This window comes from Scyliorhinus torazame, chromosome 13 (assembly GCF_047496885.1).
Source record: "Scyliorhinus torazame isolate Kashiwa2021f chromosome 13, sScyTor2.1, whole genome shotgun sequence".
Lineage (NCBI taxonomy): Eukaryota > Metazoa > Chordata > Chondrichthyes > Carcharhiniformes > Scyliorhinidae > Scyliorhinus > Scyliorhinus torazame.
This window is the reverse complement of record NC_092719.1, coordinates 160243757-160257564: the sequence shown is the minus strand read 5'-3', so window position 1 is coordinate 160257564 and position 13808 is coordinate 160243757. Positions and strand designations below refer to the sequence as shown.

The 13808-nt window shown below is 51.2% G+C and overlaps 1 protein-coding gene across 1 annotated transcript in view; it reads right to left on the bottom strand.

Annotated features, from left to right (window-relative positions):
- thoc7 (THO complex 7) overlaps nt 1-12702 on the bottom strand; it is a 460501-nt gene extending 447799 nt beyond the window's left edge. Inside the window, exon 1 of the mRNA XM_072472339.1 lies at nt 12698-12702. The gene's annotated coding sequence lies outside the window, so the exon portion shown is untranslated. The remainder of the gene's footprint in view (nt 1-12697) is intronic.
- Nucleotides 12703-13808: the final 1106 nt, after the last annotated feature.

Below are 13808 nucleotides of genomic sequence, written 5' to 3'. Positions count from 1 at the left end.
TGCCATGGCATGGCAACAAATCTCACGAATTCGCAATTGCTCCACAACAAACAAGCAAAGCAGCTTTCAAGAAAGATGCAACACGACTTCCGGTTGCGGCAATGCCCAGCTAAGCCGCACGTTTCGGCGGCTCCAGCTCGAACGGACCTTCGGGCTCTTTTAAGAGCCCCAGCGGGGAATTTTTTCAGGACGAAACCCGGTGTGGGGTGAGACAACAGGGAGTCCCCCCCCCCAACGAAAGAGAAAAATATCGGCGGCGGCGGCCAGATCGCGAAGAATCCTCGAAGATAGGGACAGGAGAAAAAAGGAGCAAGGTGGCGGCGGAGAGAGCCCAGGCGACATGGGGGCCGGACCAAGACGAATTTTTAAGACGGTGTGTGGAGCTGCTTAAGAAGGAGGTGCTGACCCCGATGCTACAGGCAATTGAGGGGCTTAAGGAGGCACAAAAGACCCAGGAGATGGAGCTCCGCGTGGTGGAGCAGAAGGTGACGGACAACGAAGACGAGATCCTGGGCCTGGCGGTCAAAATGCAGACGCACGAGGCGCTCCACAAAAAGTGCATTGAAAGGATTGAAGCCCTAGAAAACAGAGCTCGGAGAAAGAACCTTCGGATCCTGGGTCTCCCCGAAGGAGTGGAAGGAGCGGACGGCGGGGCTTACGTGAGCACGATGCTAAGCTCGCTAATGGGAGCTGAGGCCCCCTCGGGCCCCTTGGAAGTGGAAGGGGCTCATCGGGTCCCTGTGAGGAGACCAAAGGCGGGAGAACTACCTAGGGCGACGATCGTGCGATTTCATCGCTTCAATGACAGAGAAGTGGTACTGAGATGGGCCAAAAAGGTACGAAGTAGTAGATGGGAGAATGCGGTGGTACGGGTGTACCAGGATTGGAGTGCGGAGGTGGCGAGAAGGAGGGCGAGTTTTAATCGAGCCAAGGAGGTGCTACACAAGAAGAAGGTTCGGGATGCTGCAGCCGGCGCGACTGTGGGTCACGCACCAGGAGAGACATCACTACTTTGAAACGGCGGAAGAAGCATGGACCTTTATTAAAAACGAGAAACTGGATCGGAACTGAGGGACTGATGTTAGAGGGGAAATGACAATGCCGATGTATATAGGGATGTAAATTGGGAAGGGGGGGACACTAAGAAATGTGGGCGCCGGTGGGGGGAAAGAAGAGACATAGGCGGGGGATGGGGAATGGGAGTGGGGCGGTAGAGGGAGCTGCGCCACAAGGGGCGGGACAACTATAGAGAATACGGGGCTTACTGTCCTTGTTCCCGCGCCAGAAAGGTGATGGCGGGAAGATAGGCGCAAGGTAGATGGGAGTTCCCCACACCGGGGGGTCAAGGAGTGAGCGGGAGAAGCCGGGGTCAGTTGAAGTCAGCTGACTTTCGGAAGTAATATGGGGGGAGCAATCATGATAGATGGGGATCTAGCGGGGCGGGGGGGGGGGCGGGAAGGGGGGGGGGGGCGGGGGGGGGGGGGCGGGGGGGGGGGGGAGATAACTGTGTTGCTGCTGCAGAAATCAAAGAGGAACTGGTTAAAGAAAGGGTGGTCGGGGCTGGAATGCGCCACCTGGGGAACGGGTGGGAGCGCGGAACCGGGACGTGGGACTGGCCTAGAGAGGGTGATGGCTAGTCAACACAGGAAGGGGGCAGGTAGCCCCCCAGTGCGGCTGATCACGTGGAACGTGAGAGGCCTAAATGGGCCGATTAAAAGGGCTCGAGTGTTCGCGCACTTGAAAGGACTGAGGGCAGACGTGGCTATGCTTCAGGAGGCGCACCTGAAGGTGGCGGACCAAGTTAGGTTAAGGAAAGGATGGGTGGGACAGGTGTTCCACTCAGGGCTGGATGCAAAGAACAGAGGGGTGGCCATACTGGTGGTGAAACGGGTATCATTCGAAGCTAGGAGCATTGTAGCAGATAGCGGAGGCAGATATGTGATGGTGAGTGGCAGACTGGAGGGAACGGAGGTCGTGTTGGTTAACGTATATGCCCCGAATTGGGATGATGAGGGATTCATGAAGCGGATGCTGGGACGTATCCCGGACCTGGAGGTAGGAAACCTGATAAAGGGGGGAGACTTCAACACCGTGTTGGACCCAGGGTTAGATAGATCTAGATCTAGGACCGGAAGAAGGCCGGCAGCGGCCAAGGTGCTTAAGGGGTTTATGGACCAACTGGGGGGAGTGGATCCATGGCGATTTGTTAGGCCGAAGGCCAAAGAGTTCTTCTTCTTCTCCCATGTTCACAAGGTGTATTCCCGGATAGATTTCTTTGTTTTGGGAAGGTCGCTGATCTCGAGGGTGGAAGAAACTGAGTATTCAGCCATAGCTGTCTCAGATCATGCCCCACATTGGGTGGACCTGGAACTAGGAGAGGAGAGGGAGCAGCATGCACTCTGGCGATTAGATGTGGGATTGCTGGCGGATGAGGGAGTCTGTGGAAGGGTGCGGGGATGTATCGAGAGATACCTGGAGGCCAATGACGACGGGGAGGTCCGAGTGGGAGTAGTATGGGAAGCACTAAAGGCGGTGGTCAGAGGAGAGCTGATCTCCATCAGGGCCCACAAAGGGAAAATAGAGGCCAAGGAAAGGGAAAGATTACTGGGGGAGATTTTAAGGGTAGATAAAGAATACGCGGAGGCCCCGGAGGAAGGACTATACAGGGAGAGACGACGACTCCAGACGGAGTTCGACCTTTTGACCACTAGGAGGGCAGAGGCGCAGTGGAGGAAGGCACAGGGGATGAGATATGAATATGGGGAAAAGGCGAGTCGCCTGTTGGCCCATCAGCTGCGAAAGAGGACAGCGGCGAGGGAGATAAGGGGAATTAGAGATGAAAAGGGAGCTACGGTGCGGAGAGCAGGGAAGATAAACGAGGTGTTTAAGACCTTTTACGAAAGACTTTATAGGTCCCAACCCCCGGAGGGAAAAGAGGAGATGCGGCAGTTTTTGGACCAATTAAGGTTCCCGAGGGTGGAGGAGCAGGAGGTGAAAGGCCTGGGGGCATCAATTGGGGTGGACGAGGTTACCAAGGGGCTGGGGAACATGCAGGCAGGGAAGGCCCCGGGACCAGATGGGTTCCCGGTGGAATTTTATAGAAAATATGTGGACTTGCTGGCCCCGCTGTTGGTAAGGACTTTTAACGAGGCCAGAGAAGGGGGGACCCTACCCCCGACAATGTCGGAGGCGACGATATCGCTAATTTTGAAGCGGGATAAAGATCCGCTGCAGTGCGGGTCCTATAGGCCTATCTCACTTCTAAATGTGGACGCCAAGTTGCTAGCAAAGGTGCTGGCAACGAGGATAGAGGATTGTGTCCCGGGGGTGGTGCACGAAGACCAGACAGGATTCGTAAAGGGGAGACAACTAAATGTCAACGTGCGGCGGCTATTAGGGGTGATAATGATGCCCCCAGTAGAGGGGGAGGCAGAGATAGTGGCGGCAATGGATGCAGAGAAGGCATTTGATAGGGTGGAGTGGGAGTATCTATGGGAGGTGCTGAGGAGGTTCAGGTTCGGGGACGGGTTTGTTAGCTGGGTCAAACTCCTCTATGGGGCCCCAACGGCAAGTGTGGTCACGGGTCGGCAAAGGTCGGAGTATTTTCGACCCTACAGGGGAACAAGACAGGGATGCCGGCTATCCCCATTACTGTTCGCGTTGGCAATTGAACCACTGGCCATAGCGCTGAGAGACTCCAGAAAATGGAGAGGGGTGATTAGAGGGGGAGAAGAACACCGAGTGTCACTCTACGCGGATGACCTACTGCTGTATGTGGCAGACCCATTGGGGGGGATGACAGAGGTCATGCAGATATTGAGGGAGTTCGGCGATTTCTCGGGATATAGGCTTAACATGGGAAAGAGTGAACTTTTTGTGATACACCCTGGGGACCAGAGTAGAGGGATAGATGGCCTACCGCTAAGGAGAGTGGAAAGAAACTTTCGATACCTGGGGATTCAGATAGCCAGGAGCTGGGGAACCTTACACAGACTTAATCTGACACGACTGGTGGAACAAATGGAAGAGGATTTCAAAAGGTGGGACATGCAGCCGCTGTCACTGGCGGGCAGAGTGCAGGCAATTAAGATGATGGTCCTCCCGAGGTTCCTATTTGTGTTCCAATGTCTCCCTATACTGATCACTAAGGCCTTTTTAAAAAAAATAGACAGAAGCATCACGAGCTTCGTGTGGGCAGGGAAGGTCCCGAGGGTCAGGAGGGGGTTCTTACAATGTAATAGAGACAGAGGGGGACTGGCGCTGCCGAATTTGGGCGACTACTACTGGGCCGCCAATGCGGCGATGATTCGTAAATGGATGATAGAGGGAGAGGGAGCGGCGTGGAAAAGACTAGAGATGAAGTCCTGTAAAGGGACGAGTCTAGAAGCGCTGGTGACGGCGCCACTACCGCTCTCACCAAAAAAATTTACCACAAACCCAGTGGTGGCGGCAACATTAAGTATCTGGGGGCAATGGAGGCGACAGAGAGGTGTGTTGGGAGCCTTGGTGGGGTCCCCAATTAGGAACAACCATAGGTTTGCCCCAGGGAGGCTGGATGGAGGATTCCAGAGCTGGCACCAGTTGGGAATCAGGAGAGTGGGAGATTTATTTATAGACGGGACGTTTGCGAGCTTGGGAGCGCTGGAGGAAAAGTATAAGCTGCCCCGGGGAAATTTCTTTAGGTATATGCAGGTGAGGGCGTTCACAAGACAACAGGTGAGGGAATTTCCGCTGCTCCCGACACAGGGGATCCAGGATAGAGTGCTTTCGGGGGTGTGGGTCGGGGAGGGCAAGGTGTCAGAGATATACCGGGAGATGAGAGAAGAGGGGGAGGAGCTGGTGGGCGAACTGAAAGGAAAATGGGAAGAAGAGCTCGGGGAGTAGATTGAGGAGGGTTTGTGGGCTGATGCCCTAAGCAGGGTAAATTCCTCTTCCTCGTGTGCCAGGCTTAGCCTGATCCAATTTAAGGTGCTGCATAGAGCACACATAATGGGAGCAAGGTTGAGCAGGTTCTTCGGAGTGGAGGACAAGTGTGGGAGGTGCGGCGGAAGCCCGGCAAACCACACACATATGTTTTGGTTGTGCCCAGCACTGGAGGGGTATTGGAGGGGAGTGACGGGAGTGATCTCGAAGGTGGTGAAGGTCCGGGTCAAACCAGGCTGGGGGTTAGCTTTATTTGGAGTTGCAGATGAGCCGGGAGTGCAGGAGGCGAAAGAGGCCGATGTCGTGGCCTTTGCGTCCCTAGTAGCCCGGCGTAGGATTTTACTCATGTGGAAGGAAGCGAAACCCCCCGGACTGGAGGCCTGGATAAACGATATGGCGGGGTTCATAACACTGGAGCAGATTAAGTTTGCGCTGAGAGGATCGGCTCAAGGGTTCACCAGGCGGTGGCAACCGTTCCTCGACTACCTAGCGGAACGTTAGAGGGAAGATAGATGACTAGCAGCAGCAACCCAGGGGGGAGGCGGGGGGGGGGGTAAGATGTTTGGGTTCTGGGAGGGGGAGGGGGGACGGGGGGAGTTTCACTTTATGTTATTTGGTTAGTTTACCATGTTAGTTAGTTACTCAATGTTAGATTGTAGTTATCATGTTACTTGTACTTTTAATTTCTCTTTTTTGATTTGTAAGGGGAAAAAAATTGTGATTGAAAAACTTTAATAAAATATATTTAAAACAAAAGAAAGATGCAACACAGAATCGCTACCACAGGCATAAAAAAAAAGTATAAATCAGACAACAAAGTGATTCGACCATTCCGATGTCTCGTGATGTCCTCACGTACACACATAAACACTGACGGTGGTCACGACGACATGACGATATCAACACCGCCACCTCAACGACAGGCGAAGAGCTCAACCCACCTGATACTCATATAGTCTGGACTCACAAAGTTTTTCGTTAGGATTGGACTTTTTAAACGTTGATTGACTTTGTACAGTCATTATTACCATCACATTCTGTACACAGCATTACTTGTTTTATCTGTTCCCAGTTGACTTAATTCATTATGGTTGTTCAATTTTCGTTACACCACAAAGAAAATCTGTAACACATTAAAAAGGGGGAGATGTAATGATCTCTGTAGGTGCATGCACACAAGGGGTTAATGGGTAGATAGCAACACCACATGATCACTAGAGGGCTGGACCAACAGGGGTATAAAATGCAGCCACACGGGGTCTCTCGGGCTCTCTCTCGTGGGTGCACTGTGAACAGGGTAACATCAGAATCACATAGATAGTTAGTGGAGTTACGTTTAGTTATTATTGTTAAATCTTGTTAACCAATTCCTAGTTTCCATGTTAAGGTAAAGAACTCATGCATTTATAGTTATAGTTACTCAATAAATCTTTGTTGTTACTGGACAAGTTCGAGTCTTCTTCAACAAGATTCAGAGGACCTCACCATCAACCAAGGATTGAGTGACACGTGTTATCGACCACGCAGGTCACATAACAAATGGCACTGGCGTCACATCACTCCGCCGTGGATGGACCCTCGAGCGTGGGGGGGGGGTGGATTGTTGTGGGGAACTCAATAATGAGATGAAAATGTATTAAAATGAGGTTGCCAACATAGCATGGTGGGAACGCTGTCACATCACCAACGGAGACGATCGTGATGGGACTTCCCGCCAACTTAACACAGAATCTGGGCCTCTCGCGAAATTTTGCACTCACCTCGCACTCCCAGCCAATCCGTTTTGGAGCTCCTCCTGGTAATTTTAAATTACAGCGATGGAAAGAAACGGTGATAATCGATCAGCTGCTTATTAACTATCTTGAGAAAACACCTGGAAATCTGAAATAAAAAGAGAAAATGCTGGAAATACTCAGCAGGTTTGGCAGCCTCTGTAAACTCAAGACATTGCTTTCAGGTAAGTGTCAGCAGCAAGACAAAGCGGTAAATGTTTGGGTCGCCAAGGGTCATTTTTATATTGGAGGAGGAAGTTCCACACAGGGCGACAGCATTTTGAATGAGTTGTGACGAAGAGAGATTGAGGTGAGGACACTGAAGTCAATAAATTGTAAAGATCTTGGGCGGGATTCTCCGCTGGCGGGATTCTCCGTTTTGCCGGCGCCTGGGGGGTTTCCCGATGGCGTGGGGCTGCCCCACAATGGGAATCCCCATTGACCGGCCGGTGTAACGGAGAATCCCGCCGGAGGGCCGGGGCCGAAATGTGGCACGGCGGGGCGGAGAATCCATCTGGTAGGTCCAGGAAAATAAAATCAATTGGTTTTCCTCAGCTAAATCCATGTTGTGGACACCAGCTTGGCCCTTTTACTAACTGTGGCATTCCGATGAAGTGATCTCATAAGACCCAGATAGGAGCACTCCCTGATTATTTGCTTTGAAGTTTGATGCCGAAAACATAGTGCCCCCGAATAAATTATATAGAAAATGTTTGGAAATAGGTGAAGGTCATTATAATGTTGCAATGTGTTTCACTTTGAATCTTAAACTGCAAGAGTAAGTAAAACCTGCTTGAAAAAATACATTGGCCATTGTATGCACTAAAATAAAAGATTGAATGAAAACAAAGATTCTATATAGTGGACTGACACATAAGGAAAAATAAGGTCAGGCAATATAAGATAAAGGATAGAGTCTTAAATGTGCGCAAATCATTGAATTGAATGTGGCAGAGCCGGTTGAGAAAGTTGATGTGTTGGGTATGCTAGGTCTGCGAGGACTGCGTTTACCAGAGCAGTGAGAGAGACAGGCTACCAACACTTGTAGAAGTACAACTCTATTTTATTTAGCTATGAGCTGTTATACATACTTGCACTGTGGGTTGACACTATGTTAGGTTGACTTGAGACCTGAGGCTAACCTGACCAGCCTATACTGCTAGCACATGGTCGATGTTTGTGTAACTAATCACGGGCTCTGGCTGTCTCAGAGGTTGCATCCCGAATAAATGGGAAAATTAGTGCCCTCTGGCTATATTGTGGCCGTGTCCTGTCTGGTGATTGGCTGCTGTGTTCTGTGTGTTGATTGGTCTTTCAGTGTGTCAGTCAGTGCCTGTCTCTGCACCATCATATACTTGTGTGTATATTATGACATCTCTCCCTTTTTGAGAAAAAAAAATATGTGTACGTGGCAATAAATAGTGTGATATGTGAATGTTTCTGACTATGTGGAGAATATGTGAGCATATTTACAGGACTATATACAAAAATTCTATCATATTTACACGGGAAGGTGTCTAGTGCAGATAGACTGTATGTAACAATACACGGGACATGAACAACAGTATGTACAAACTAGCGAACAAATAACCAGGGTAACGAAACAATCAGTCCATGAGTTTAGAGAGTTCATAAATTCAGGCAGTTCATAAATTCAGACTTCAGTTTAGAGAGTTCATAAATTCAGGCAGTTCATAAATTCAGACTCTGTGGTGGGCGACGAATTCTGGTTGACCGCCGCAAGGGTGGGTCAGTGGCCGCCTGCTCTGGAACGGGCGGGACTGTGTCAGTCACAGAGGGTGGCAACAGAAGAGGCGGATCTGCAAGCTCTTGGATGGGCCTGTCCTGAGGGTGAGGCAGGGCATCACGATCTGGCGGCGAGCGTGGAAGGAGCCGCAGTGCCCGCCTATTTCGGCGAAGAAGAGAGCCATCCTACATACGAACCAGGAACAACCTGGGGGCCACTTGCTTGATTACCACTGCGGCGCAGACCAGCCACCTTCAGGAAGTTGTACACAAACCTGGTCATCAGGAACGAGAGCAGGGAGATCTGTGGCGTGGGCGTCGTACGCCGACTTGTGTTGGGCCCGAGACAGTTGCATTCGACGCAGGACCGGAAAGTTGTCCAAGTCTGGGGCGTGTAATGCAGGCATCGTCGTACGTAATGTGCGGTTCATTAACAATTGAGCTGGTGACAGGCCAGTGGACAATGGAGTTGACCTGTAGGCAAGTAGTGTGAGGTAAAAGTCAGATCCCGCATCGGCCGCTTTGCACAGGAGTCGTTTGACAACGTGTACCCCCTTCTCAGCTTTGTCATTCGACTGGGGGTAGTGGGGACTTGAGGTGACGCGCATGAAATTATACCGCCGGGCAAAGTTGGACCACTCCTGACTAACAAAACACGGGCCATTATCGGGCATGACCGTGAATGGGATGCCATGGTGAGCAAAAGTCTCCTTGCACGCACGGATGACCGCTGTTGACGTGAGGTCATGCAGCCTAAATACCTCTGGGTAGTTAGAGAAGTAGTCCACTATGAGGACATAGTCCTGGCCTAGTGCAATGAAAAGATCAATTCCAACCTTAGTCCAGGGGGACGACACCAGTTCATGTGGCTGCAAGGTCTCTTTTGGCTGAGCTGGCTGGAACAGTTGGCATGTCGGGCAGTTGAGAACGGCGTTGGCGATGTCATGATTAATGCCAGGCCAGTACACTGCCTCACGGGCCCGCCGTCGGCACTTCTCCACCCCCAGGTGACCCTCATGGAGCTGCTCAAGGATGAGCTCCCGCATACTGTGCGGGATGACGATCCTGTCCAACTTTAGCAGAATTCCATCTACCACTGCCAGGTCATCTTTAATGTTGTAGAATTGCGGACATTGGCCCTTGTGCCATCCGTCTGTAAGATGGCGCATGACGCGTTGGAGTAAAGGATCATTGGCTGTTTCATGACAAATCTGGATGACTCGTTCATCCGTGGCGGGCAAGTTAGATGCGCAGAACTCAACATGAGCATCAATTTGGCACACGAAGCCCGAAGGCTCGCAGGGCATGGTGACAGGACGGGAGAGTGCATCGGCGATGATGAGCTCCTTACCCAGGGTGTAGACCAGTTCGAAGTCATACCGCTTGAGTTTAAGGAGGATGCGTTTCAGGCGCGGTGTCATATCGTTAAGGTCCTTCTTTATAATGTTTACCAGTGGCCTGTGATCCGTTTCGACCGTAAATTTGGGGAGTCCATAGACGTAGTCATGGAATTTGACAATTCCCGTGAGGAGGCCCAGGCACTCTTTATCGATTTGCGCATAGCGTTGCTCGGTGGGCGTCATTGCACGCGATGCGTATGTGACTGGAGCCCATGAGGAGGCGTTGCGTTGGAGGAGCACTGTTCCAATACCGGACTGGCTCGCATCAGTGGAGACCTTTGTCTCCCTGGCAGGGTCGAAGAATGCCAATACCGGTGCCTTGGTGAGTTTCGCCCTGAGTTTACGCCACTCTTGCTCGTGGGCGGGGAGCCATTGGAATTCGGTTGTCTTCTTCACCAGATTGCGGAGAGCCGTGGTGTGGGATGAGAGGTTGGGGATGAACTTCCCCAGGAAGTTGACCAGGCCCAGGAAGCGGAGGACCGCCTTCTTGTCCTCCGGTGCCTTCATGGCATTGATTGCCGACACCTTGTCTGCATCCGGCTACACGCCAAACTGTGATTATGTGGTCGCCGAGGAATTTTAGTTGTTTGACCAAAGGAGCATTTGGCCCTGTTGAGACAGAGGCCATGCTCATGGATTCTCCAGAAGACGCGTTTGAGGCGATCAATGTGTTCCTGCGGGGTGGTAGACCAGACGATGATGTCGTCTACATATACCCGCACCCCTTCGATGCCCTCCATCATCTGCTCCATTATTCGGTGGAACACCTCCGAGGCTGAGATGATGCCAAACGGCATCCGGTTGTAACAAAACCGGCCAAATGGGGAGTTAACAATGCTAAGCTTCCGACTGGATGCGTCAAGTTGTATCTGCCAGAATCCCTTGGATGCGTCAAGCTTTGTGAACAATTTGGCGCGAGCCATCTCGCAGGTGAGTTCTTCGCGCTTTGGGATAGGGTAGTGTTCCCTCATGATGTTACGGTTCAGATCTTTGGGGTCGATGCAGATGCGTAGTTCTCCGGATGGTTTCTTAACACACACCATGGAGCTGACCCAGTCGGTTGCTTCTGTTGCTTTAGATATGACGCCCTGGTCCTGGCGGTCCTGCAGCTGCTGCTTGAGGCGGTCCTTGAGGAACAGCACTCATGACGTCAGAACGCTCAGTGCGCCACCTCGCATGCGCGGTGCGGTTGTACGTAGTGCACGCCTGAGCAGTTCGGTCTTCGGTCTCGCTGTTCCCTCGGTCGTTGCGCGCATGCGCGGGAGCCCGGGAAAATTGCGCGAAGTGGCCGCCCTCATCCAGGCTTAGGCCCTGGAGCTGTTTTACAGCCTGCACCCGCTCTGCTTCGTGGGGGCCTTGCTACGCCGCCTCTGCCGCTTGAATGTGCGAGTATCGGTTAGTGGCGTGCTCATGCAGAACGCATGTTTCGATGGCTATAGCAAGGATGAGCTATTTAACTTTGAGGAGTTGCTGGCGTAGGGGGCCCAAATGCACACCGAAAACGACCTGGTCGCGGATCATTGAATCGGAGGTGGAGCCATAATTGCAGGATTGCACGAGGATGCAAAGATGGGTGAGGAAAGATTGAAAAGGTTCATCCTTACCCTGCAGACGCTGTTGAAAGACGAAGCGTTCAAAACTTTCATTGACTTCGATGTCACAGTGACTGTTGAATTTGAGCAGGACTGTCTTGAACTCGGACTTGTCCTCACCTTCAGCGAATGTGAGGGAGTTGAAAATATGGATGGAGTGGTCCCCGGACGTGAAGAGAAAGAGAGCAATCTTTCTGGCGTCTGAAGCAGCTTCCAGGTCGGTAGCTTCGAGGTACAGTTGAAACTTTTGTTTAAAAATCTTCCAGTTCGCACCGAGGTTGCCGGTGATGCGGAGCAGCGGGGGAGGGCGGACGCTGTCCATACTGCCGGATGGCTGATCGCTGGTCGAAGGCAGATTATTTCAGGGTAGGTGCATCAAACTCTAACATCACCTACTGGTACCATGATGTGTTGGGTATGCTGGGTCTGAGAGGACTGCGTTTACCAGAGCAGTGAGAGAGACAGGCTACCAACACTTGTAGAAGTACAACTCTATTTTATTTAGCTATGAACTGTTATACATACTTGCACTGTGGGTTGACACTATGTTAGGTTGACTGGAGACCTGAGGCTATCCTGACCAGACTATACCGCTAGCACATGGTGGATGTTCGTGTTACTGATCACGGGCTCTGGCTGTCTCAGAGGCTGCATCCCGAATGAGCGGGAAAACTCGTGCCCTCTGGCTATATAGTGGCCGTGTCTTGTCTGGTGATTGGCTGCTGTGTTCTGTGTGTTGATTGGTCTTTCAATGTGTCAGTCAGTGTCTGTCTCTGCACCATCATATACTTGTGTGTATATTATGATAAAAGTGATTGAAAAGGCATTGGGATCCTGGGCTTCATAAACAGGAGCTGAGAATTCAGAGGCAATAAAACACTATCCGGCCTCAATTCGATTGGCGGGAATTTATGGGACAGCGCTGGGATGCCCACTGCCAGAAGGTCAGTGGGGGGAGGGGGGGGGGCACATTCACCGGCCCTGGAAACTACAACTCAATTTTACTTAGAGTAGGTAATTAATTGCCTGCAGACCTGGCTGCCACCAATCTAAGGCAAGGTATCCCATTGCCAAGGACTGTCAGCCTATCAGCGGGCCTACAGCTCTTCCATCCCAGCATCACTACAGGGAGTGATGGTTACTGATGGGACTGCAACAGGTCAAAGAGCAGCAGCCATCGAGGAAGCCTGGAGTGAAGGAAAGTGGGGTTGGGATCATCTGGATCAATCAGACAAGCCCCGGTGACGTGGGAAGGTGGATCGATTAAGGCAGGGATAGATTCTCCAGCAGGATTAATACTTACTCTTGGGGCATCCTCTGTGGGCCAGAGAGTGTCCAAACAAGATGGCACCCCTCCCATCAAAACCTGAAGGGGGCCGCCAGTTCCCACTGGGTAGTCTTGCCATGTGGTGAGGTGATTTTTCGCCATTGGTAAAATCCTACTAATAAGTCACTTGAAAACTTCAATTGGCCTTAGCCCACCACCTACCCAACAGCAGAGGAAAGCAACCAGCAAGGCAGCCCCTCTCCCATCCCACCTGATTGTCTGCCCTTCCACCTCCCAGCTGCTCCTGGACAAGGGAAAGGGAAGATGGACAATCATGACCATTATGTCCATTCCTAGTCACCACACTTTAGGAGATGTGTAGGTATTAAAGAGGGTGCACAGAACAGTTACTGGTATGAGAGACTTCAGTTACATGAATATATTGGAGAAGCTGGGGCTGCTCTCCTGCTTATGAATCTTTACAGTACGGTTATCAGAAATTAGCAGTCATTACTATTCTAACAGTCGGCTTAAAGTGGATATTGAAGAGGTGATTTTAAGTCAGCATGTCCAGCAGAAACAGAGCGGTCAGGCATTTAATATTGTCCACAGGATTTAACATTATCGTCCAGTGATTTTCCTGCTGGTTTTGATTTAAACCTGCACTTCTATGTAGGCCTGAGGCCAGCAGGTTCGGGCAACAGAATACTACACCACAGTCTGCACAGGGATGCTGCCAGAATATCCAAATGGTGAAAGGTGCCAGAAGGTGACAAAAAAGTGTTTGTTTTTTTCATTTCCTTGTGGGGCCAAGAGGGGCAGGAAAGCTTCTTTTGGCATGAGAAGAATCTTTTAAGTCTCCGCTGCTTCACTCATCTGTGACGCCCTCTCAAACCCTATCACAATCACTTACTAGAACATCAAAAACTGTCCGTTCAGTCCTGGTAGTCCTCTCCTCTGGCTAACATTCTGGTAGCCACCTGCTGGTCAGGTTCCAACTTCCAGTTGAGTTCTGACAAGAGACTAAAAGTCTTATGTCGATATGGGACTTACAGTGCTGAGGTTAGAATGGGTTGCCTTCCAGCTCAACCCCCTACTCATCTGGCTC